This window comes from Herpailurus yagouaroundi, unplaced genomic scaffold, assembly GCF_014898765.1.
Source record: "Herpailurus yagouaroundi ecotype Mexico unplaced genomic scaffold, PumYag 248, whole genome shotgun sequence".
Taxonomy (NCBI): Eukaryota; Metazoa; Chordata; class Mammalia; order Carnivora; family Felidae; genus Herpailurus; species Herpailurus yagouaroundi.
This window is the reverse complement of record NW_024412465.1, coordinates 4,274,408-4,297,552: the sequence shown is the minus strand read 5'-3', so window position 1 is coordinate 4,297,552 and position 23,145 is coordinate 4,274,408. Positions and strand designations below refer to the sequence as shown.

General features: G+C 44.3%; 1 long non-coding RNA gene across 6 annotated transcripts in view; it reads right to left on the bottom strand.

Moving 5' to 3' along the window:
* LOC121020163 (uncharacterized) overlaps positions 1–23,145 on the bottom strand; it is a 108,228-nt gene that overhangs the window by 12,398 nt on the left and 72,685 nt on the right. The window contains exons 8-11 of one of the 6 annotated variants that reach the window (XR_005785986.1): positions 21,938–22,053; positions 19,507–19,615; positions 14,563–14,614; positions 11,971–12,144 (exon numbers count right to left, since the gene is read on the bottom strand). This is a non-coding gene — a long non-coding RNA (uncharacterized LOC121020163). Of the gene's footprint in view, positions 1–11,632; positions 12,145–14,562; positions 14,615–19,506; positions 19,616–21,937; positions 22,054–23,145 lie in introns of those variants that run through there. The other 5 variants (XR_005785987.1, XR_005785989.1, XR_005785990.1 and 2 more) reach the window with 5 other exon arrangements.

Below are 23,145 nucleotides of genomic sequence, written 5' to 3'. Positions count from 1 at the left end.
GAGAAGCCAAGTCTTGGCTTTCGTGTTCCTTCGAAAGTCGGCAGCATTGTAAAATCTGTGTTTTCGCCCTTGCGAGAGCAGAGGAGGAACATTCCAGAACTTTCCAGAAAATTGTGCCAGATGCAATCATGAGTGTCAGGTTCTTTGGCCTTTTGGCCCCAGAATAAGGCTTGTGAAAGCAAACTAAAATATAGGGAATACACTCTGGTTTTCTTCGTTTTCCCCAATATTGACCTTATGACTATGGTGTAGTTGAAAGCACTCCTTGGGGTGCCTGGGTGGCTCGCTCCGTTAAGCATCTGACTGTGAGTCAGGTCATGATCTCGCGGTTCTTGAGTTCGAGCCCCGCGGCCGCAGAGAGAGAGGCGAACGTAGGATCCAAAGAGGGCTGTGTGCTGATCAAAAATAAATAAGCATTTTTTAAAAAGTACTCTTAAGTGCATGATTTCATAAAAGGGGAATTTCGACCTCAGATATTTAGTTTAATGCGCTATATTTTGCATTGTTTTTCCTTAAAGAGTTAAGTTCTCATTTTATTAAAAAATACATATATATTTCAGAAGCAGTGAGAACTATATATATATAAAAATATGTGCTATGTAGAGCTATATAGTATAATAATATATTACGTATAAGCATGTAGTAAATATATTTCATATAAGTACATATTTATGTAAATACAGATATAAAAATATATTTATATAATCTATAAAGCTTTTTATATATAATTTATAACTTATATAATCTATAAATCTATATAACTCTATATAATAGGTTATATAAATATTTACATAATAGAATATATAACATACATATATACATCTACATTCCTAAATGTACATATATATATATATTCTTAAATAATATCTAAATTAATTTGAAATACCTCAGTTCTCCATTTTATGCTATTATTATCGTTCTTCTGTAACAAGCAAGGGACCTTTTTTGGAAAACAAACATCCGCACGCCTTTGAAAGCCCGAGACAGCATCGTCTCGCTATGTTTTCTCAGTGTCCTTCGTCTGAGCCACTCAAATGTCTGTCAGGTGGCTCTAAGTGGAGGCACGTCCAAGGCATGGATACCCCGACCGTCAGAGTTGAAATCGCAGCCACACGGCACACAGGGGAAGGCGGGTCCCCAGGGTGAGCCACAGGTCGGGGCTGTGGGTGATGAGCTCAGATCTGCAGCAGGAAAGCCTGTAACAACACGTGTGCAATAGCAGCATCACACCTGTCGTGACAAGCAGCGGGCCCTTAGGGGACGGACCAGCTTTCCCGGGGATGCCACTCAAGGACGGGGTTGTTGGTCTGGGCACAGAGGAGACATGCTGGTGGGTTTCCCTGGCAGAGCCTCAGGAGCAAACACCACCAGCTGGACACGGTCCCCGGAGCGACCTCTTCCTCCGTAGGAAGATGTCGATTGTGCGTTCTCTGACATAAGTCTCAGACACCCTGGTTCGCCACGTCGTTGGGAAGGGAACCAGAGTCTAGGAGTCGGCACGGAAGGACGAGAAAGAAGGATTTATGGAGACACATTACACACGCCTGATGTTTGTAGTTACAAGGAAGCCTTTCTTAGAAACATGGACTCGTTTTCTTGAACGGGAGACTTGTTACATTTAGTGTATGTGTTCACGTCTGCCTCTCAATCTCTTATTTCTAAAAATTTGTACCGACGGGAGCTCCAGTGATAGAATAGGACTACTCGAACGTTGCGGATGGAGGCAAGTCTTGCCCCAAATTCATGTGTGAAAGTCCTAACCTCTGAGACCTCAGGATGTGTCTATATTTGGAGGTGGGGTCATTTTAAAAGGGGATTAAGGTAAAATGAGGTCATCAGGATGGCCCCTGATCCCGTAAGACTGGGGTCCTTTTAAGAAGAGGAGATCAGGACACAGACACGCACACAGGGATGACCACGTGAGGACACAGGGACAAGACGACCTCTACACGCCAATGAGAGAGGCCTCACGAAGAACCAGCCTCCGCCCCTCCTGGGTCTCACACTCCCAGGCCCCCAAACCATGGGAAACCAATGTGGGTTGTTTAAGCTGCATACTCCGTCGTATTGAGTCATGGCACCCCAGGAAACTAATAGAAGACACTTTCCAGTACAATTCTTGAACCCCTGATATTTCACCTACAGAGGCAAACCTTGACCATATTCACCGATATGCAAAATTTCTCTAATAAAGGGTCTTGTGTGTTTGTGCATTAAATTTAAAAATGGATTCCACTACCAGTGCCATTCACTGAATAAAAATGAATGCAAAGAGAAACATAAAAGAGGTTTTGCATAGATTGTACTCTGCATATACTAGGGTTTTTGTGTGGCTTTCCTCCCCCCCCCCCATTTTTAATGGGGTGATATGTGTTTTTAATACTGAGATGTGAGAGTTCTTTATATGTTCTGGACATAAATCCCTCATCAGATCCATGATCTGCAACTACTTTGCGAGGTTTAAACAGCTCCGATGTGCAGAAAACACTTCAGCCCCATTTCTGTGTCTAATTTAAACTGTAGTGAGCCATATAGTTTCTATTTAGCTATGGCTGAACTTTTCTGAACCCAATTGGTCTCCTGAAAGCGTGACATTTTCCATAGATCTGCAGAGGTCTTGGGCTGACCCTGGGGTTAAAGTCTGCCATGGGATATATGGATCCTCTCTCTACACAGTTACTAACGAGAACAGAGAAGACGGAACACCACTGAAATATTTCTGTGATTTTTAAGTGTTCTCCTAAAAAGCTCTGAGAGCTGTCAAGAATGTCTTAAAAGATGGCATATTTTCTATAAACCAGACGTAGAAACATCACTGCCACAGGAAGATGGGGAGAATGAGGCTGGCTGACATTGATTTAGCAAATGATTGAAAGAATTGTTAGTTTATGTATACATCTGATGTATATATACATAGTGGATATACAGAGCGTACATATAGTATATACAGTGTATATATGTTACAATACTTTATGTGCTATTTTTACACTTAGCAAGTGCGTAAACAATTGTTAGTATGTGTATCTGATACATAGAGTGTATATACAATGTATATAAAGTACAGTACTTTACATGCTGTTTACATTTAGCAAGTACTTAAAGAATTGTTACTATATATGTGATATACATGTAGTGTATATACACTATATATATATACAGTATATATAAAGTACTTTATGTACTATTTTGACATTTAGCAAGTGCTTAAAGAATTGTTAGTGTATGTATCTGATACGGTACATGTATAATAGTGTGATAGATAATAATTATGTTATAGTATATATCATGTATTATGTAATTATTTTATATTATACTATTATATACGAATACACTACTATCTATAATATGTATAGTACACACAGAATAATTTGTATAATATACATAGAAAGTATATGTTTAATACCTATGTAATATGTATATATATATATATATATATATATATATATAGTGTACTCATTATTCCTGCTTGGATAGTCTATTAAATATTTTCTTCAATGTTTGTTTATTTATTTATTTTGACACGGAGAGGGGCAGCGAGGGGCAGAGAGAGGGAGAGAGAGAATCCCAAGCAGGCTTTGCACAGTCAGCACAGAGCCTGACGCGGGGCTCGACCCCATGAACCATGAGATCATGGCCTGAGCCGAAACCAAGAGGCAGATGCTCAACCGACTGAGCCACCCAGGCGCTCCAAGCCTATTAAATATTTAACAAAGCTGCTTGTGCATTATACATGATGGTGCAGGATTTACTCCCAGTTGAATATTGGTAAGAAATGTACTTTACTTGGAAAATATTTCTATTTCCCATCCTGTCCAATACCTGAGAGGGTAGAACCCATTTTGGAAGGAATCATTAAGTAAAATATTGATAATTACCATGCTATTTTATTGCTCCTCTATGTTAACTAAAGACTTTTGTAGCCAGAGGCATTTCTTTCCTATTCCTTCTCTCCTTCTCTGTCTCACACTCTCTCTTTTCTTCTTTCTTTCCTTCTTTCTCTCTTTCTTTTGTGTTTTATTTTTATTTCATTTTTTTCCTTGAGATTTTATTTTTAAGTAATCCCTATACCCAAAGTGGGGCTCAAACTCATGACCCTGAAATCAAGAGTCACATGTTCTACCCACTGGGCAAGCCTGGTATCCCTCAGGAGGCATTTTAATTTTTTTAAAGCATGTTTATTTTTTAGAAAGAGGGAGAGAGAGAAATCGAGCAGGGGAGGAGCAGAGAGAGAGGGAGACACAGAATCCCAAGCAGGCTCCAGGGTCACATATTATAACTTGTTTTGTTTTGTTTATTTATTTATTTAAAATATTTATTATTTTTTACATTTTATTATTATTATTATTTGAGAGAGAGAGAGAGAGAGAGAGAGTGAGAGAGAGCAGGGGAGGGGAGGGGCAGAGAGAGAAGGAGATACAGAATCCAAAGCAGGCTCCAGGCTCCGAGCTGTCAGCCCAGAGCCTGACGCGGGGCTCAAACTCACAGACTGTGAGATCATCAGCTGGGCGGAAATCAACAGTCGGATGCTTAACCAAGGGAGCCACCCAGCCGCCCTGCTAAGTTTCAAATTTCTGAATTGAGATGTCAAAGTACCTGGGTGTCTCTATGGAAAATCCTCCTCAACTTTAACCTGTGATAAACATTTCTTAATTGGAAAGGGGGAGGCAAAGGCAGACTTCCGGCATAAATTGATATGAACACAGCTAAAAAAAAGAGAGAGAGAGAGAGAGCAAAAAAGATAAAGGGTGATCAGCTTGCCGTTACAGCCATGAAGACACAAAAGGGGAAATACTCGTTAAATACTTGTTAAAGCAACGGGACCTCAGCGTGTTCCTAACCAATCTCAGAAAATATGTATCAGTAAATGCCACCAATTATGAGGCAAGAAAATTACATGTTCTCAACATAAGAGAAACACAGGGTCTCCTACGTGGGCAAAAGTCTGTCGTCGATATTTTTAACAGTTTGTCCCTGTGGCCAGGAGGGATGCGAAGTCACTCAACCAGAGTTGAAAATTAGGAATGGGCTAGGGGGCGCCTGGGGGGGCTCAGTCGGTTGAGTGTCCGACTTCAGCTCAGGTCACGATCTTGAGGTTTGGGAGTTCAAGCCCCATGTTGGGCTTTGGGCTGACAGTGTGGAGCCTCCTTGGGATTCTCTCTCTCTCCCTCTCTCTGTGCCCCCTCCCCGCCGCTCATTGTGTCTCTGTCAAAAATAAAGAGACATTTAAAAAGTTAAAAACAGTAGAAAGGGGCTGAGGTCAGTACATGGCATAGAAAAAGGAATTCACATCTAACAGTGAAATAACTATAAGTAATACACACCCAAATAAATCAACATTAAAAAAAAAGAAATGGGCTAACAGTGAAATAACTGTAAGTGGAAAGGAATTGCATTTATATATAAAATATTGTAAGTCATATACACAAAGCTAATGTCAAGTAAAACTAAAAGGGGCCGTCGTTCCAGCAGGGTTACTAGATACGTGGCAATCATCTGCTTATGGCTTTTTATCATGGCCCCTGAGGTGATGCAAGTCCCTGGGTTGCTTGGTTTTTTTTTTTAAGTCCTCAATGTCGAACTCGAACTCAGAACCCCAAGAGCAACAGTCGCACACTCCAGGGACGGAGCCAGCCAGGTGCCCAGCAACTGGCTGTCTGATTCCAGTTTTTCTCTTCTGGAAAAGAATGGCTTTTTGTTTTTGTTTGTTGTTTTTTTTTTTTTTAGAAATGGATGTGTCTTATTTGTTTCTGGCCATTAAAAAAAAAATAAAATTCACGGCACGTGGGTGGGGGTAAGCACCTAGCTATTGATTTTGGCTCAGGTCGTGATCTCACGGTTCGTGAGTTTGAGCCCGGACTCAGTTCTGTGCTGACAGCTCAGAGCCTCCTTGGGATTCTCAGATTCATGGTGGCCAGGGGCTGAATGGTGGGGGGGTGAAAGTGTTGATTCCGTCTATCACGGGTGAAATATAGTGCAACATTAGCTCGATATGTGTCCATTAAAGCTACCACTTGGGGTTCAAGGTGCTTTTATGTTGAAACATAAGGTACCTAGTTCGCTCTTCCAAAGGTGTTACACTAACATATTTTTTTCACCTGGGAATGGGAACAATTTGACCTTTGCGTCATCCTATTTTCGGAATTGCAACATATACGGAAAGTTGCCTGTTCCAGTTTTGCTCTGCGTCCTGATCCTCTCCAGGGAGAGACTTCAGAATCTGCAATTAACCTCCCAGAGGCCCAGGTCAGCGGGTGAAGACAAAAGGGCATAAATAGAAATGATAAGGTTAGACATTTGCAAAAAAATCTCTGCAGGGATATGGAATGTGGAACGGACAACCAGATCCCAGGCTTTGGTCCCACACGACTATCCCGAAGGTTTTGCAGACAATTTCTCGTAAATGTAATCAATGTACTCGCTCTGTAATAAAGATTCTTGCCATTAAAACAAGTAGAACGCAGGGCCACCTGGGTGGCTCAGTCGGTTGAGCGTCCGACTTCGGCTTGGGTCATGAGCTCAGGTTCATGAGTTCGAGCCCCACGTCGGGCTCTTTGCTGACAGTTAAGAGCCCGGAGCCTGCTTCGGATTCTGTGTCTCCCTCTCTCTCTCTGCCCCTCTCCACCTCATGCTCTTTATCTCAAAAGTAAATAAACATTAAGAAAAATTTTTAAGTAAAATTCACAGTCAGATTGTTACAAAATAACTCTTCCGGCCTCCACTCTATCAGGCACAACTCTCTGTATCAAATTCCGGGAATCCACACGGATTTCGTACTTTGTCAGTATGTTGCATCCACTATCGTTTCCTGTGGCCATCATCTTTCTTATTACGTGGTTGTCATTTAAAATGAGATTTTAGATATCATCGAATTGCTACGATTGATGGATTCTATCTGGAAATGGCTTTGCAAGAGCCTCAGAGAGCCCAGGAGGTTGGAGTATTCCGTATTCCCGGGCAGTTAATGACTACAAATTGGATCAGGTTATTGCCCTGCTTGGCGATGTTTTCGTAGGCACTTTCTTCATGAACTAATTGCATAGGCAATCTCATTGGGAAGCGGGCATAGAAACAAGATAGCCAAGTCAACATTTCACGGATCAAAACCGTATTTCCTGGCGAGAATCCACAATTAGGGTAGGTTTTACACGATATGGAAGTCTTGGAAGACGGGACCAGCTTTATCAACGTAAACGTATGGTTAACTTTCCATCATACACAACCGAGCTATGTATTAAACCGTGATCTGTGTATGGGGCAAAGACTGCATTCCTAAGAGGTGTGTGTGTGTGTGTGTGTGTGTGTGTGTGTGTATGTGAGAGAGAGAGAGAGAGAGAGAGAGAGAGAGAGAGAGATTGACAGACGCTGTGGGTCCAATATGGGTGGAAATGTAGGATCTATCAATTTGTATCATTCCATAGGGCTATGAATTTTCTTTTTCTTTTTTAATGCTTATTTACTTCTGAGGGAGAGAGAGAGAGCGCAGGGAAGGGGCAGGGAGAGGGAGGCACAGAATTGGAAGCAGGCTCTAGGCTCTGAGCTGTCAGCACAGAGGCTGACATGGGATTTGAACTCATGAATCATGAGATTGTGAGCTGAGCCAGAGTCAGACGCTTAACTGAATGACCGACCCAGGACCCCAAGAAGTGTCCTCCTTAATGCCCATCACGCATCTAGCCCATCCCCCCTCCCCTTCAGCAACCCTCAGTTAGTTTCCCATATTTAAGAGTCTCTTATGGTTTGCCTCCCTCTCTGTTTTTATCTTATTTTTCCTTCCCTTCATAAAGAAATTGGGAAAAGTAGAAAAAAGCAATAAAAAATAGATTCTAGGGGTGCCTGGGTGGCTCAGTCAGTTAAGTGTCTGTCCAACTTCGGCTCAGGTCATGATCTCACGGCTTGTGAGTTCGAGCCCCACGTCGGGCTCTGTGCTGACAGCTCAGAGCTTGGAACCTGCTTGGGATTCTGTGTGTGTGTGTCTCTCTCTCTGCTCCCTCCCCACTCACACTCTGTCTCTCTCTCAAAAATAAATAAACATTAAAAAATTAAAAAAATATATATTCCAAATTCAATGAGCTTGGAACCTATGATACTTTGCAAGAAAACTAAATGGACCTTTTGGGAAAGATGGTCTTTCAAGCAGACTGATGGGCAGGGCTGGGGACAAGGCGGGGAGGACACAGACAGGATCTCCAGCAGCCTTGGGACACCCGGCTTCCTTCCTGAGAGGGATCTTGGGGAGCATGCAGTGTTATAAGGGTACACCTGACCCCCTCTTTCAGATCTGCGTGGAGCCCTGGAATCTGGGGCTTTTCTTCCCTGCAGTCTGCGGCATACCCTGATTCCCAAATCTTGCTGAGCATAGGGAATGTATCCCTGGAAAGCAGGCCCTGCCTGGTGCACAGGGACGTGGAGAATGGGGTTGGCATCACAGCACTCAGCCTCTTCCCGTAAACACGGCCCTTTTCCAGCTGCCTATTGAATCTGAGCTTTTCTAGACAAAGTCAGTAAATAATAGCACGAATCGATGGGCTGCAGAGTGCGTCCTGTGTCTACGATGCTGGCTTTCATAGGTAACGGAGTTATGAGCTCTTTATTCAGGGCAAGCAACACTTTGGTTCTGGGCCAGAGAGAGAAATTGCTATAACTGATACGTCCGAGACCCACAGGGAGGGAACAGGAGACTTAAGCCCATGATGATGGGGAAGCTTCAAGGATGTAGGGTTTGCAGGAACAGCATGGGGCTCTGCAAATGAGGTAAATGCGACCAGTTGGCCATGAGATGGGACGGGGTGGGGGATCACCGTGCAAGTGCCATCGGTCAGTTGATGAACGGGTTCCGGTCAGGATACCCTGGGAGACAGGATGAGTGGTGACCCCTTTGGAACATTGTAGGTGTTGATTTGGGCGGTGGGAGATGATGTTCTACGGACATGGCTCCAGAGCCTGAGGTCCGTCAGTTAACTGAGGGTCACTTTAAGCTAAAGGAGAGGACATCATGAAAAATGGATACACAGTGTGCTTGGGTGGCTCAGTCCGTTAAGCATCAGCTTCTTGATTTTGGCCGAGGTCATGGTCTCAGGGTTCGTCAGTTCGAGCCCTGCGTCGGAGTCTGCTCTACCACCATGGAACCTGCTTGGGATTCTCCAACCCAGCTAGTAAGGGGAAGAGGCAGAATTTGAGCCAGGACGGTAAAATTCAAGGCTCTGCTCTTAACTATGTTTTCTTTATCACCGTAAAGATGAACTGGGGACATGGCGGGGGGAGGGGCAACTTACACAGTGTTTTGTTTATTACCTGTGCACAATTACTAGAAATCTTGTCATGAGCTGTCCAGTGTTTCTACTAGGTCCCAAATTACAGAATTACTGTGTTCTTTAAATCCTCAGGAGCTTTGAAAACATCTCAGGGAGTAGCAGTATTTCAGTCCTATTGAATACACTAAAAACGAAAAAGGGGATCAGTACTTAAAACTAAAGCAAAAAAGAAAAAAAGAGTGGACGTGTGTCGTAAGGGGAACAGAGCCTCCTACGGGTGTCCCCCTTGTGTGTCCGCTGGACAGGTGAGTTCACCCGGGATCCTCAGATGTGTGTTTTCCATATGCCTTCTGTGTAAATTGTACAAGCTCTCCACAGCTCCCTCACCTTGGATGTGACTTCCACAATAAGGTCTACGGAAGGGACAGGGGAGGGCAGGATTCCCCATCTCAGCTCTGTCTCTTCATGGCTGAGCATTTTGGGATCACATTCCCCCTCCCCTCGGAGCCTGCAGAGAATTTAAATGAGATAATATGGGGCGCTTGACGGGCATGCCCACAAACAGCACTGGTTACTGTGGTTTGAAATACATTTCTACTTGCTGGGATGAGCCCTGGGTGTTATACGTAGGGGATGAATCACTGGAATCTACTCCTGAAATTGTACCACTGTGTGCTAACGATCTTGGATATAAATTAAAAAATGAATAGATACTAAAAAAAATTTTTTAAAGGAAAAAAAGTACAGGCACCTGGATGGCTCAGTCGGTGAAGCGTCCGACTTCAGTTCAGCTCATGATGTCACATTTTGTGGGTTCGAGCCCCCGTTGGACTCTGGGCTCACAGCTCGGAGCCTGGAGCCTGCTTTGGATTCTGTGTCTGTCTCTCTCTCTCTCTCTGCCCCTCCCCTGCTTATGCTGTGTCTCTGTCTCTCAAAAATAAATAAACATTAAAAAATTTTTTTAATAAAAGAATAAAAAAAGAAAAAAATAGAATATATTTCTGTATCTCTCTGCTGTCCCTCCTACAACATAAGCCACTGTCTGCAGGACATACGTTGGATATCCCTTAGATGCCTCCTTGTGGTTTCCTCCCATATTAGGAAACTCGCCAAATATCTGTTCCTGACAGATCATAACCGGCACTTACATAGAGACACCAGACAGGTTGGGTGCTCTGAACACACGGGGTACAGAATTACACCAGTGCAGCAAGGTCCAGGGGCTCTCGGGGACGTCCTGTTTACTTTTCACAAAAAACATACAAAACTGTCACTGGAGGGAGCTTTTCACTCAGTAGGGAAAGTGTCTATTTGGTTATTTAGAGATCTCTCGACTACATTCACTGCTTTTCTTTGCACTGCTTTTCTTTGTACCGAGTGACCGAAAAGGCAGGAATACGTGTCTGAATTGATTTAAATGCTCAATAATATTTCAATCAGTATAATTCATTTTAATTATGTAATATTTATTTATACTTATTTAAGTTTTCCTTTTTTTTTTTTTTTTTTGAGGGAGAGACAGAAGCAGTGTGAGTGGGTGAGGGGCAGAGACAGAAGGAGAGAGAGAGAGAATCCCAAGTGGGCTTTGTACTGTCTGCACAGAGCCTGATGCGGGACTCAAACCCATGAAACCATGAGATTATGAGCTGAGCTGGAGTCGAGTCAGATGCTTAACTGACTGAGCCACCCGGGAGCCCCATTTATTACTTACTGAACGATATCAATTATTTAATCTTGAAATTAATTTTAATACTTTCTTGACCATTAATAGGACTTTAATTGTATTATTTTAGTGGTTTGATCATTTAATTCAAGTATTAATCAAAATATCTATTTTATACAATCTCCTATACATTAGAAAATGCTTATGTAATATGGAAATTGTGGAATACGAAATTATAATTATGAAAATCCTTAGTAATGGTATTTATTTATTTATTTATTTATTTTTTCAACGTTTATTTATTTTTGGGACAGAGAGAGACAGAGCATGAACGGGGGAGGGGCAGAGAGAGAGGGAGACACAGAATCGGAAACAGGCTCCAGGCTCTGAGCCATCAGCCCAGAGCCCGACGCGGGGCTCGAACTCACGGACCGCGAGATCGTGACCTGGCTGAAGTCGGACGCTTAACCGACTGCGCCACCCAGGCGTCCCTCAATCTATGTTTTCAAAATGAAATTTAATCTACCATTTAACCTTCTCCTGGTGGCTAAAATAAGGAATAATAATATATATTATGTGTATATATTATAACATATAGGTTATATATTATGTATATACAACATATACTTTATATAGTATATATACTAGTAAACAATATTAAAAAACCATTATATAGTGTGATACATATATGTATTATGCATATATGCATGTATCCTTATGCATATATTGTTACGCAAATACATATGCACAGCATTATGCATATACAAATACGTGTTATGTCACTGTATCACTATGCATATAGATATACACACCATTACGTACCTATGCAAACACATATCATCATGCACACACATATAGCACCATTATGCATATATAAATACCTATAACGTGCAAATACATATATGCACATATGTATCAAACCTTGGATATGAAATATAAATGTTTAAATATTGAGATCGCTATATATGTCTAGCACTGCGTGCATATACATATTTTCCATGTAATACATATGGACCTACACATGTATGACTTTTTGAAATATTGTTCCGTGCTTACTGTAACACATTTGTCGGTGGCCTTGCCAGCTTTCGTGAACACCCCATGAATCAGGGACAACATCTGGAGCTACGATTTGGAAGACGCAGAGAAGAGATTAGCGCATGCTTGGCGGTGCTGGGAATGATGTTTTTTACTCAACAATCTTCTGCATCAGGACTTGGCAAGCTTTCTCTGTAAAGAGCCAGAGAGTAAATATTGTCAGCTTCAGCCTAGGAGGTAAAATTGAGGATATTATGTGGGTGTTTCTACAGCCTTTTGTGGTGCAGCCACCTACCGGTGGAAAAGCCATTCCTAGCCATGGCTTGCACACGCTCATTCTGTAGTCGCTCTGGGAGGAAGTGCTTGAGAAATTAATGCATTTTTTCACTCACGGAAGCACTTCTGCAGCTCAAGTCTGTCCACGCCTCAAAGCAGCGTCTGCCTTCGCAAGAGCAAGGCTGTAACCCACAGACCTTGGGGGCATTAGCATAAGTCACCTTCGAGTTCAGGAACATAGATCAATTCTTGGGGAAGTTTCTGGGGACATGAAAGGTGCTAGTTGTGGGAGTAGATAGTTCAGGCTGCATTTAGTCTCTGCCAGAGGTGAGACCTAGATCTTGCATGACAGGGTGTCCAATGTGTCCCTTATTAACTCCGTGTGTTTATTGGTTGACTTGTGTCTGTGATACAGGAGACCCTCGGCAGTAGGGGCCCCAGGTCAGGGACCTGCACTGTCCAGGTGTGTTGACCGTGCTGCATGAAGGGATTTAGGAGCATAAACCACAGTTACAAATATTCTTGTGTCACTGTTCCCTGGCTCTTAATTGTGTCTAAATTTCTGCTTCACTCATTAAAAAAAAAACACAAAAAACAATATGTAAAATGAGACACCACGGGGCACCTGGGTGGTTCAGTTGGTTAAGCGTCTGACTTTGGCTCAGGTCATGATCTCACGGTTTGTGAGTTCAAGCCCCGTGTCGGGTTCTCTGCTGACAGCTCAGAGCCTGGAACCTGCTTCGGATTCTGTGTTTCCCTCTCTCTCTGCCCCTCCCCTGCTCATTCTCTGTCTCTCCCTGTCTCAAAAATAAATACACATTAAAAAAATAATAAATAAATAAAATGAGACAGGACTCCCTCATGCTAGCTCTGAAGACTAATGAGATAGCATGAGAGCCTTTTTCTGTCCCCGAGCAAAGAGGACCTGTGACTTCACATAAGTTTTGGAGATTGAGAATGTCAAGGAGGCAGCAGCAAAGTAAGAGTTGATATTCCACAGTGAGATTCAGGGAGATTTCCAGAGAGAAGAGAGCAATGAACTTGGGGGCTGGTTCCCATATCAACTCCTGGTATCTAGGAAGCCCTCAGTGGATGTTTTCCCAATCAATCCATCAATCAAATACCCATCAATCAATGCATGATAGATAAGACCGTAGATGTAATCTCACTGGTAAACGTGCAATTGCATAAATGATTCAAGCGGGGGAAATGCACACTGATCTATACTCCAGGACATGATATTTATTGGTGGCATGAATTGGCGTCTGGAAGGTTGTGCCATGGCCTTGGTGAGGAGCCAAAAGCTATGAGATTTGGCATTGCCAGAGAGGGGCAGATATAAGTGGGTTTTAGGGGTGACCTAATTTCCCAGGGCCGGGCCATAACAAAGTACCACAATCAAGGTGTCCTGCTTCCCCCTCTCATAAGAGCACCGGTCATATGGGGTTAGGGGCCATCCTGCTCTGGTATGACCTTATCCTAGATTCCACCTGCAATGACCCTATTTCCAAATAAGGTCATGTTCTGAAGCCCTGGGGTTGGGACCTCAGCATATATTTTTTGCAGGAAGGCACACAGGGAGGGTAACCAACCACGCCTTTTGGTAAATAACACGGCATGAAAAAAGAACCGATTTCAATGAGTCACAAATGGTCCCGAAGCCTCTTAGTGGGGTCTAGATGGCCTTGATCTTAATTGAAAAGGAAAAGAGCAGGACAACCTTATGGCTTGAACCCACTGGGTTTATAATGCCTGGGAGTTATTTAGGAAAGATTTGGCTACAGGCAGTTGGACATAGGAGAACTCACGTGTGCGGTGTGATCTGGTCAATAGAATGGATTTACCTCCTCCAGGAAGTGCGTTATTGCACGGCACAGGGGTAGGATGACAATGTGAGGCTGACTTATGTGCTGCTGGGAACGTCTCCAAGGCACACAGGTGTTTGTGACCAAAGCAGTGAGCGTGATGATGTGCAGAATGTATTAACATCCTCGTAAAAACAAGATGTGTGTGCAAGGTACAGTACGGACCGGCTTGTGTATTTGTAGAAAGTCCTGGGATGAAAATACAAGATGGTAAAAGCCTACGCAGAGTTTTGGGGGTGCACTGAACACCACTTTGACCCCCTGGAATTCACCACTGTTTTATGGTATTACTTTAAAACAAACAGCTGGTTTGAATGTGGGTATTGGCCTCGCCTTTGGGTTGACACGTCGTGGAATGGTTGCTCTGAGCGTTTCTGCACATCACTGTGTGGTGGTTCGCAGGTGGAGGCTGAGATAGAATCATTCGGGGGCAAGGTGTGTGGAGGCCAGTTTCCCTATCGTGACACACCTGACTTCAGTCTATGATGCACAGAGTCTAACCATATGGCACGGTGTCTCTCCTGGAAGGAAAGGAGACAGATAAGCTCTTGGACCAACACCCAGCATTGCAACGGGTGAACTCTGTTAACAGAAGAGAGAACAAAAATGTGAACGGTCCAGAAAATATACTGAGAAGTAATATTGCTTGTGTGGGTAACAGCCTTTGAGCTGTGAGTGGTTCTCTTCCGACTTGGCTATTTAATGATCCACGTTGCTCTTTACATGCAAGAGAGACAGACCATTAGCACACCCTGTTGGGAAGTGAGGATACAGAGAGGTCCAATTTTACAGCACATTGGTTTTCAGCCAGGATGGCCGACGTGACAGTGGGCTTTACGGGAGTCATTTATCTTTGAGGCTCTCTTGGAGCTGGTCCATAACTGCATAGACTTGGTTTAGCCATGCAAGCCGTCAAAGGCGCTGGCATCTCCAATGCCTCTGGAAACTGTATTACAGTAAATGCGATTTAAGAGGCTGACAACTTCCTGAGTAGATGCTCCGTGAGAGCTCACTCCTGCAAAAGAAGAACTCAAGAATGTGGTGCCTTCGTTATGGTGAGGCTGAGAACCAACGGTGACATCATTTGGATTGGGTGTAGTGAACAAGCACATCCGAGTTTTACTTGCCCAAAGTTACCATTTCTCACCGTGGTTTTAATTTAAATGTATGCTTAAAAAACGAAGTCTTTAAATAGCAGGAAAGGAAGGCTTATTAAAGATGTACATCATGTGTCTAAGAACATAGGCAATCCCCCCACTCGTTTACAGGTGTGGATTACAGATGCATCTGAAGTTTGAAAGGCATACAAACAGGGCAGAAATTTGACTTCTCCAAGACCCGGCTGTTACCAGAAGCAGAAGGCAGGGGGTGATAGGAGATTGCAGAGGTGGGAACACGCAGGGTAGGCTTCTGATAGACTTTGAATTGAAGATTATATAGGCCCCTGGTGTTCTACCGACATTTGTATGAGGAAGCACTCCATGGTCTAGTGAGGAATCCAAGCCACAGATGGGATAAATCGCCAGGTAAATCTCTTAGCATTTCATATTATGATCTTGTTTATAAACCACCGCTGTTCACACTGTTTATGGATTTCTTCGGTTAAATCTCAAAATTACCACAAATGCAAACCCACAAAAAAACCCCACTCACAATGAACAAATATTAATAAGTTTATTTTCTTGACAGTTTTTAGATGTTTATTTGTTTTGAGAGGGCTGGAAGGGCAGAGAGAGAGAGAGAGAGAGAATCCCAAGCAGGGTCCATGCTGTGAATGCAGAGCCCGATATGGGGCTCCAAATCATGAACCGTGAGATCATGACCTGAGCCAAAATCAAGAGCCAGACGTTCAACTGAATGAGCCACCCAAGAGCCCCTAAAACATATTCCATATATATATATATATATATATATATATATATGTATATAATGAAAGGATAATTAATGGAGGGCATATTACAACATATGCTAATTTTGGGGTCGTGGTGTGGGTTGAATTATGTTTCCCCCAAAAGAGATATGTGAAATCCTAACATCCTTACCCCTAGTCCTCGTGAATTCAATTTTATTTGGAAATAAGGTCTTCATTTAATAATGAAGTTAAGATGCCTTCATTAGGGTCGACTCTAATCCAATATGATTTATAAAAAAGGGAATTTTAGACATAAAGACAAATTTCGGAGAGAAATATCATTAGGCTTTGTGGAGGGTGTTCTATATTCCTCAACTAGTAAGAGTTTTGCGAATGTGCCAAAATCCAGTGAAATCAAAACAAAAACAAAAACACGCTAATGAATGGACAATTAAGACTTGGAATCACATTCCGAAGTAATTCTCCATTTCGGTCAGTATTCATTAGAATTAAATTTTAACGTGGGCTCCAGCCTGACTCGGAAGGTACAAAGGAATGCTTCCCGGCTGGGTCGCGTGGAGGAAAAGGTTGGCATCGTCCCCCCGCAGGTGTCAGAAGGTAGGAGACCTCAGAGACTGTTTACAGGGAACGTATTTCCACACTCCCCGTCGCTGCATAATTCAAACCCACTCTGCTCAATTGGATATTTTAATCTTTAAAGTGAAGAGGAAAAATATAACCTTTTAGAAGCAAATCTTCAGGTGGGAACGTTAACGTGTTTGCCTGAAAAGCCATCCGTTTTTGCTGCGGCAGGCAATTTGTGGTGGGAAATCATTTTCATCTCAGCCGGGAGATTGGAAAATGAACGTGCCAATGGGGGTTTTTCACAGGGAGTTCTAGAGGTGGGAGGCGGCCGTGGTGGGAAACAGGATGATATTTTGTCACCCGGACCTCATCTGCATGGGATGTGTTTTGGGCTTTGTGACCTGAAGCTCTGTGGCTTGTGTCTGAATCAACACCAATCTTCCAACAAATTTAAATTCCAGTTTTGCGCAAACGTTTTTCTTAAATGGGTCCCAAATTGCTCTAAACTGCTCAAATATAAATGGTAATCAGTTTATTTCAATGTGAAAGCAGTTAGTGTTGACCTGTAGGCATCCCAGCTTCGAGGGCTGTTATCAGAACACAACTGTGAGTCCACTGAAGGTCGGTAAGGCTGGCGGTTTTGGTCACGACAGTGTGAGACACGGTGCCATTTGGTGGATCTCTTCCTGGAGGTATCCATTCGCCTATGTGTGTAAATGGAATAAATACTACTTTCCCTGCTGGGCTCAGTGCATGTGCATAATTTGCTGTGGCACAAAGATTTCTCTAACGTCATGTAGAAACCCCTTTCGTACCCACCTTACTAATTAACGGTCTGAAATATGTTGAGAACATAGGTCCTAGTCAAGCTTTGAGAAGCACTCTGGTGTCTCCAGGGCGTGGCTCTCAGGCTTTTAACCAGGATGGTCTTTGAGCTCGCGAACATCTACCTGGGGAAAGTGAACGTCACCAGCAGGTGGGTTTGCACGGAGGGTCCCACGTAGGGGGAAGCAGGAAGACGTTACTGTCAACCTGCAGACTCTTTGATCCCCAGGGCAAGCCGTTTCACGGTTCTCTAAGATTTAACGGTCTTTGTTGTAAAACAAAACAAAACAGAACAAAACCAAAAGCAGGTATAGTATCAGGATGTGCCTTAGACAGGTGAATGGCTACCATGATATGTTATTATTTGAGACCGCTCTTCTGAATTCATTGAGGAGAGAGATGGTCAGGATGAGTCAAGGGCTCTTCTGGGGCACATGTGTAAATGTGCTGCCCACCAGGACTGAAGTTCAAGTTAACGCTAACTAGCTGGGGAGGATCCGGAACTTTCTGACCAAGAGCCGATTCCAAGGCTGAATCATCTTCACAGCAGGTACAGGACAGAACAATCTCTCTCTCTCTCTCTCTCTCTCTCTCTCTCTCTCTCTCTCTCTCCTTCTCAAGTGGAGATAAGAATTGGCAGATAACAGTGTTCCAAATTTCTGAAAACTAAAACCTTCCTCTTGTGTATGTGTGTGTGTGCCTAAGACTTAAGTTTTTTTTCGTAAACCAGGGTTTTGGGGGTACATGGGCGACTCAGCTGATTGAGCATCTGACTCTTGATTTGGGCTCAGGGTGGGCTCCGTGCTGAGTGTGGATACTGCTTACAATTCTCTTTCTCCTCCCTCTGCCCCTCTCCCCTGCTCACACTGGTGCTCTCTCTCTCAAAATAAAAAATAAATAAAATTAAAAAGTGAAATCTTAAGGAAAAAAAAGCAGGATTGGGTTCACTGCAAAAATTGCAAGGGAGGTACGGAGAGCTGCTATGTTCCTCCTTCTGCCCCACATGCCCACGGCGTCCCCCGTTACCAACTTTTCTCACCACGTGGTGCTTTTTTTAAACAGGGATGAACCTACACTGACAGCTTAGAATACCCCAAGTCCTAGTTTACATCAGGATTCACGCTTGCTGTGCCTTCTGTGGGTTTGACGGATGTATGATACGCATCTGTTCTGTCTGTCCATCTGCTGTCCCCCCAGTCCCTGGAGACCCCCGATCAATCTGTTTACCATCTCCATAGTTCTGCCTTGTCAAGGATGTTGGACTTGGAAACTGTCTCCTCGTGTTCTGAATTTTTTCCCTTCCAAGATTTTATTTAAATCCCAGTTAGTTAACATAGAGTATAGGGTTAGTCTGAGGATCCTAATATTTTGAAGGAGAAATGATTGAAAGCCTGGAGGCCAAGACAGGACCAGGAAATGCCTTGAACACAGGTGTCCTTTTATATAAAAAAATGTTTTCAGGGGCACCTGGGTGGCTCAGTTAAGCATCTGACGTCGGCTCAGGTCATGGTCTCGCGGTTCGTGGGTTCGAGCCCCACATGGGGCTCTGTGCTCACAGCCTGGAGCCTGCTTCTGATTCTGCATTTCCCTCTCTCTCTGCTCTTCCCCCACTGAAGCTCTGTCTCTCTGTCTTGCAAAAATAAATACGCATTAAAAAATGTTTTCATATCCACAGGGACTAGCCCAATGTATGGTATCTATTAGACATTTCACACATAGTTAATAAAAAATATTGTATGGCAAAGTGGTGTGGGAATTGGAGAATGTTTCAAAACCCTACACATTTGTAAAGACATATGCAATATCGTACAGAGTCTGTGCCACCTCTGCTGTGAATAGAAAGGCTGTTCTTTATGACGTGAAACGTGAGACATTCAGGAACGGGTCCTTCCAATACGTACTGTTTTGCCAGTGGCTGTCCAACGCGGCTTTCTAATTCACCAGATTCATTGCTCTTGTCATCACAGACACGATGATTTTTCATTAGCGCCTTCACCAAGGTCTATGCGTGAACATAGCGCTTAGTTAACTCATGAGAAGCTGGAAATGGATGCCTTCCTGTTTGGCCGTTTGCCAGGATGGGTACATGATTGGCATGTGATCGTGGGGGTTCGCAAACATCTGTCTCTTTTGAGACCACACGGTACCTACTGTTGACTGTTGGGTCAGTGACCAAGACTCCTTTCCAGATCTTCACCACAGTTAGGATAAAGTAGCAAGGGTTCTGACCGTCGAGCACATTTTCCTGTGGAATCCAATCCTAGGAATCAATTACGAGTCTTTGAATGCAACCGGTGAGATTTGCGTCCACGTTATGGTTTACACTTTGGTGGAGACGCCACCAGTTAAGAGACAATGCTCAGTTTGACACTTACGTAAGCATTCCACTTTGTAATATAAAATGCATCAGTCCTTTTAAACAGATGGCCTGGGAGAATGTCTCTGAGTTTACATTCGAAAAAATACGTTCCCTGCAAAGTTCCCAGGCACATTTCCCAAAGTGGGAAGATACCGGATCTGAACTGACAGGCAACAGAGGTCTCCAGTCCCTGCCTTAAGATCGCTTTGGAGCCTGGCTCCCAGCCACGTCCGTGATCTCTCCCGAGACAGACCCGATGAAGCAGAGGAACCTGGCACTGAACCCCAAAACAGCAGAGGCCTGTGAGAGTGGGGGCTTTCCCCACTCAACAACATTATGCAAAACACACCCTTGGATCCCATAGGCACGTACGGAAAATTAAGGGTCAACATGTCAGTGGAAACGGCACAGGCACCTTGACCAAGTGCGATGCATGTAAAAGAAGGAGGGACTGGACACCCAGGGCCCCTAAAGCAAAGAGCTCTGTCTATCAAACAAGCATGTCTATCAAAGCACATGCACACCGTGTGTGATGAGCACCCTGCCCGGCTCATCTCCGTTTTCACGGCAGAGGGAGCTCCGTGGCACCGGGGGATCTGGCACCTGCAGTTTGCAGCTGTCTCCTGTTCGCCAGACGGAAAGGTCCCCCTTCCCCCATTTGTCTCCCCTGAGAACTCTCATCCGCCCTTCAAGGCTCAGCAAACGTATGAGCTTCCCAGGGAAACGTTTTGTGACATTTGGTGTCCCACAGGTGGTTACGTGGCTCGCCCAAACTGTGACCCACAGCGTGCTCTGTCTTTTGCATGTCAGATCCTGTAACTCCTGTCCTGAGACAGCGGTCTCCTTGCAATGCGCAGGTAGGAACAGCCCCAGCCTCCCCCCCCCCCGATCCCCTTCCTGTGTGTGGGAGAAGCTCCCCATTTCCTGGCCGCCATCATGAATCTCCCTAGGTTTCGGGTGTGCCCTGGGACCAACTTGGCTCGCGGAGAGCTTGCACAGGTACGAGGTGTTGGGCCCCTTCATGGTACATTGAGGAGCGTTGAGTCTGGCCTGTACCCACTGGCTGCTCAGAGCTAATGACACGCAAGTGCATGCTTGTTTCATGGAAGCACAATTCACGTAAAATTAACGGGTGAAAGTGTGCCACTCAGCGGCACACTGAGTGTGCTCACCAGTGTGCCATGTCACCACGGTCTGGTCCCAGGACGTTTTTATCCAGCTCCAGAGGAAACACGGTGCGTGCTAACCAGATGCTCTGTATTTCCCCACCTCCCACAGCCCCTGGAGACCACGACTCTGCTTTCTGTGTCCGGATCTGCCCGTTCCGGACAGTTCTGATCAATGGATGTACGGCGAGTTCGTTTTAGCACAATAATTCCACGAAGGATCAGGCCACTGTGCCGATTACTGTACCGTAGAGTGAAATGCAGGCACGGAGGCGTTCTGAGAACTCAGAAACAGAGAAGCCACCCACGATGAAGGAAAAGTTGAGATCTGCACCATTAACTGATTGTGGGACATGACCGGGCCCGCCATTGATATTCCCGCCAGCCTGAGCAATACACATACCATGTTGGCTGCTCGTGTTCAAAAATCATTAGATATTGTTGCCTGAAGGTGGGAAAATGAACAACAAATTCTTCCTCTTGTACGTTCTTGGGTCGACTCGCGTCTTGGGTCAGATGTTCGCATCTGTTTCTGATTTCTGCCTTTCCTTTGGCTTCCTTTAAACCCCAAGTACTGAACAAAGACGTATCCTCCAAGGAAGGTGTTTCATTGGGAGGGACGTTGTATAGCTATGTTCTCACACTGGCAAAGTCCCAATCAGGCAGGTGTCTCTTGGGTCGTCTTTGCACTTTGCCAGGTTTGAAAAGAGGGAACCAACCCACATGGAGGGTTACTATACAACACAGAGAAGTTTCTTCAAGAAGTTTCCCTAATGCGAGCATAGCAACGATGCATTATTTCACAAGGGTAAGGCTTTCTTTACGGGGAAAAAATCCCCTTGGGGCACCTGGGTGGCTCAGTCAGTTAAGCCACCGACTCTTGACTTCGGCTCAGGTCATGATCTCACAGTTCGTGAGTTTGAGCCCCATGTGGTGCTCTGTGTGGACAGCTCTGAGCCTGCTTGGGATTCTCTCTCTCTCTCTGCCCCTCCTCTGTTTACACACTCTCTCTCAAAATAAACAAATAAACATTAAAAAAAGAAAAAAAAAAACCCACCTGGAATGTGGAACTTTGTATGCAGAGGACAATAATGTTGAGCTGTGAGCTTATCTGTCCTTTATTTTCATTTAGCCAAGCACCAAGTGTTTGCAGGGACAGGAAGAAAAAGTAATCTAAACAATAAAAAATATCAAGTTGACCTTTTACTGAGTACCCATCTCTGCAGCCCAAGGCAACAAGCTACATGGAGTTTCTTTTCATTAAACGAAATTATTCTATCGTATGAAACCGTCACCTTCATATTCATTTAACCTTTCTGATGGTTTTCTTGCCTGGGAGGCGTGCAAGAGAAAATGCCAAATGCAGAGAAAAAGGAAGAGGTTTTCAACTTCAACATGATGTTCCTGTGGATGGGCCAAGAGCCCAGTCATGTTATGGTGGAAAGCATGGCTCTCTCCACCCTAAAACGAATGATGGCTTTGCAGCGTAAAGACTCTTAAAATAATGGTCCTCCTATGCTTTGGACAGAAGGTCTCCACTGCGTTGCACTCAACAGCTGAGACGCTAGACGTCTTTCAGTGTTTTTAAAACAATGAATACGCTGACTTTCCCTGTGAAAGTGGTTCGCCCAGAGGGTTGAGTCACGGATCTCAGTCTGCCTGTTGTAGTTGTCACGAGAGGGTGCCTGCGGTAGAGACGACCACAGTCACAACGGCTTCCCCCAACAAGAATCCATTTCTTGCTAACCTCATAGTCTACACCAGGGGTTATTGCCCACACTGGGGAGAAACAGGTGCTCTTTCAAAGACTAACAGGGGGCTTTACCTGTGCAAGGCAGGTAGAGGTGACCCTGGCCATTGGGGCTTTGCCATCAGACAGGATGAACGTAGCTTGCCAATGGCACCCTCTGGTCTTGCCCAAAGCCCACTGATGAGAATTAACCCCGTGGTGTTGTGTAAAGGTGGAGATGTGATGGGAATTCTAGACGGTGACAAGGAACAGGAGACCAGGCGATACTGTAGGGCCAAGCAGCCAATCTCCGCCACAATTATGCGCAGTGAGTGGCCGCATGTAACGCAGCGTTGGGCGTATTTTGTTTTTATCTGCCTATCACGGTGAGATGGGAAAGTGAGTCCCTTCTACCTATTGCTTTCCACCTCAACGGTGAGTGCAGGACTCATGCTCATGACCTCCACAGCTCACCCCTGCTCCTGCAATTCTATTAAATATCTCTGCTGGATTTCTCTCCCCCTAACTGGAGCCCA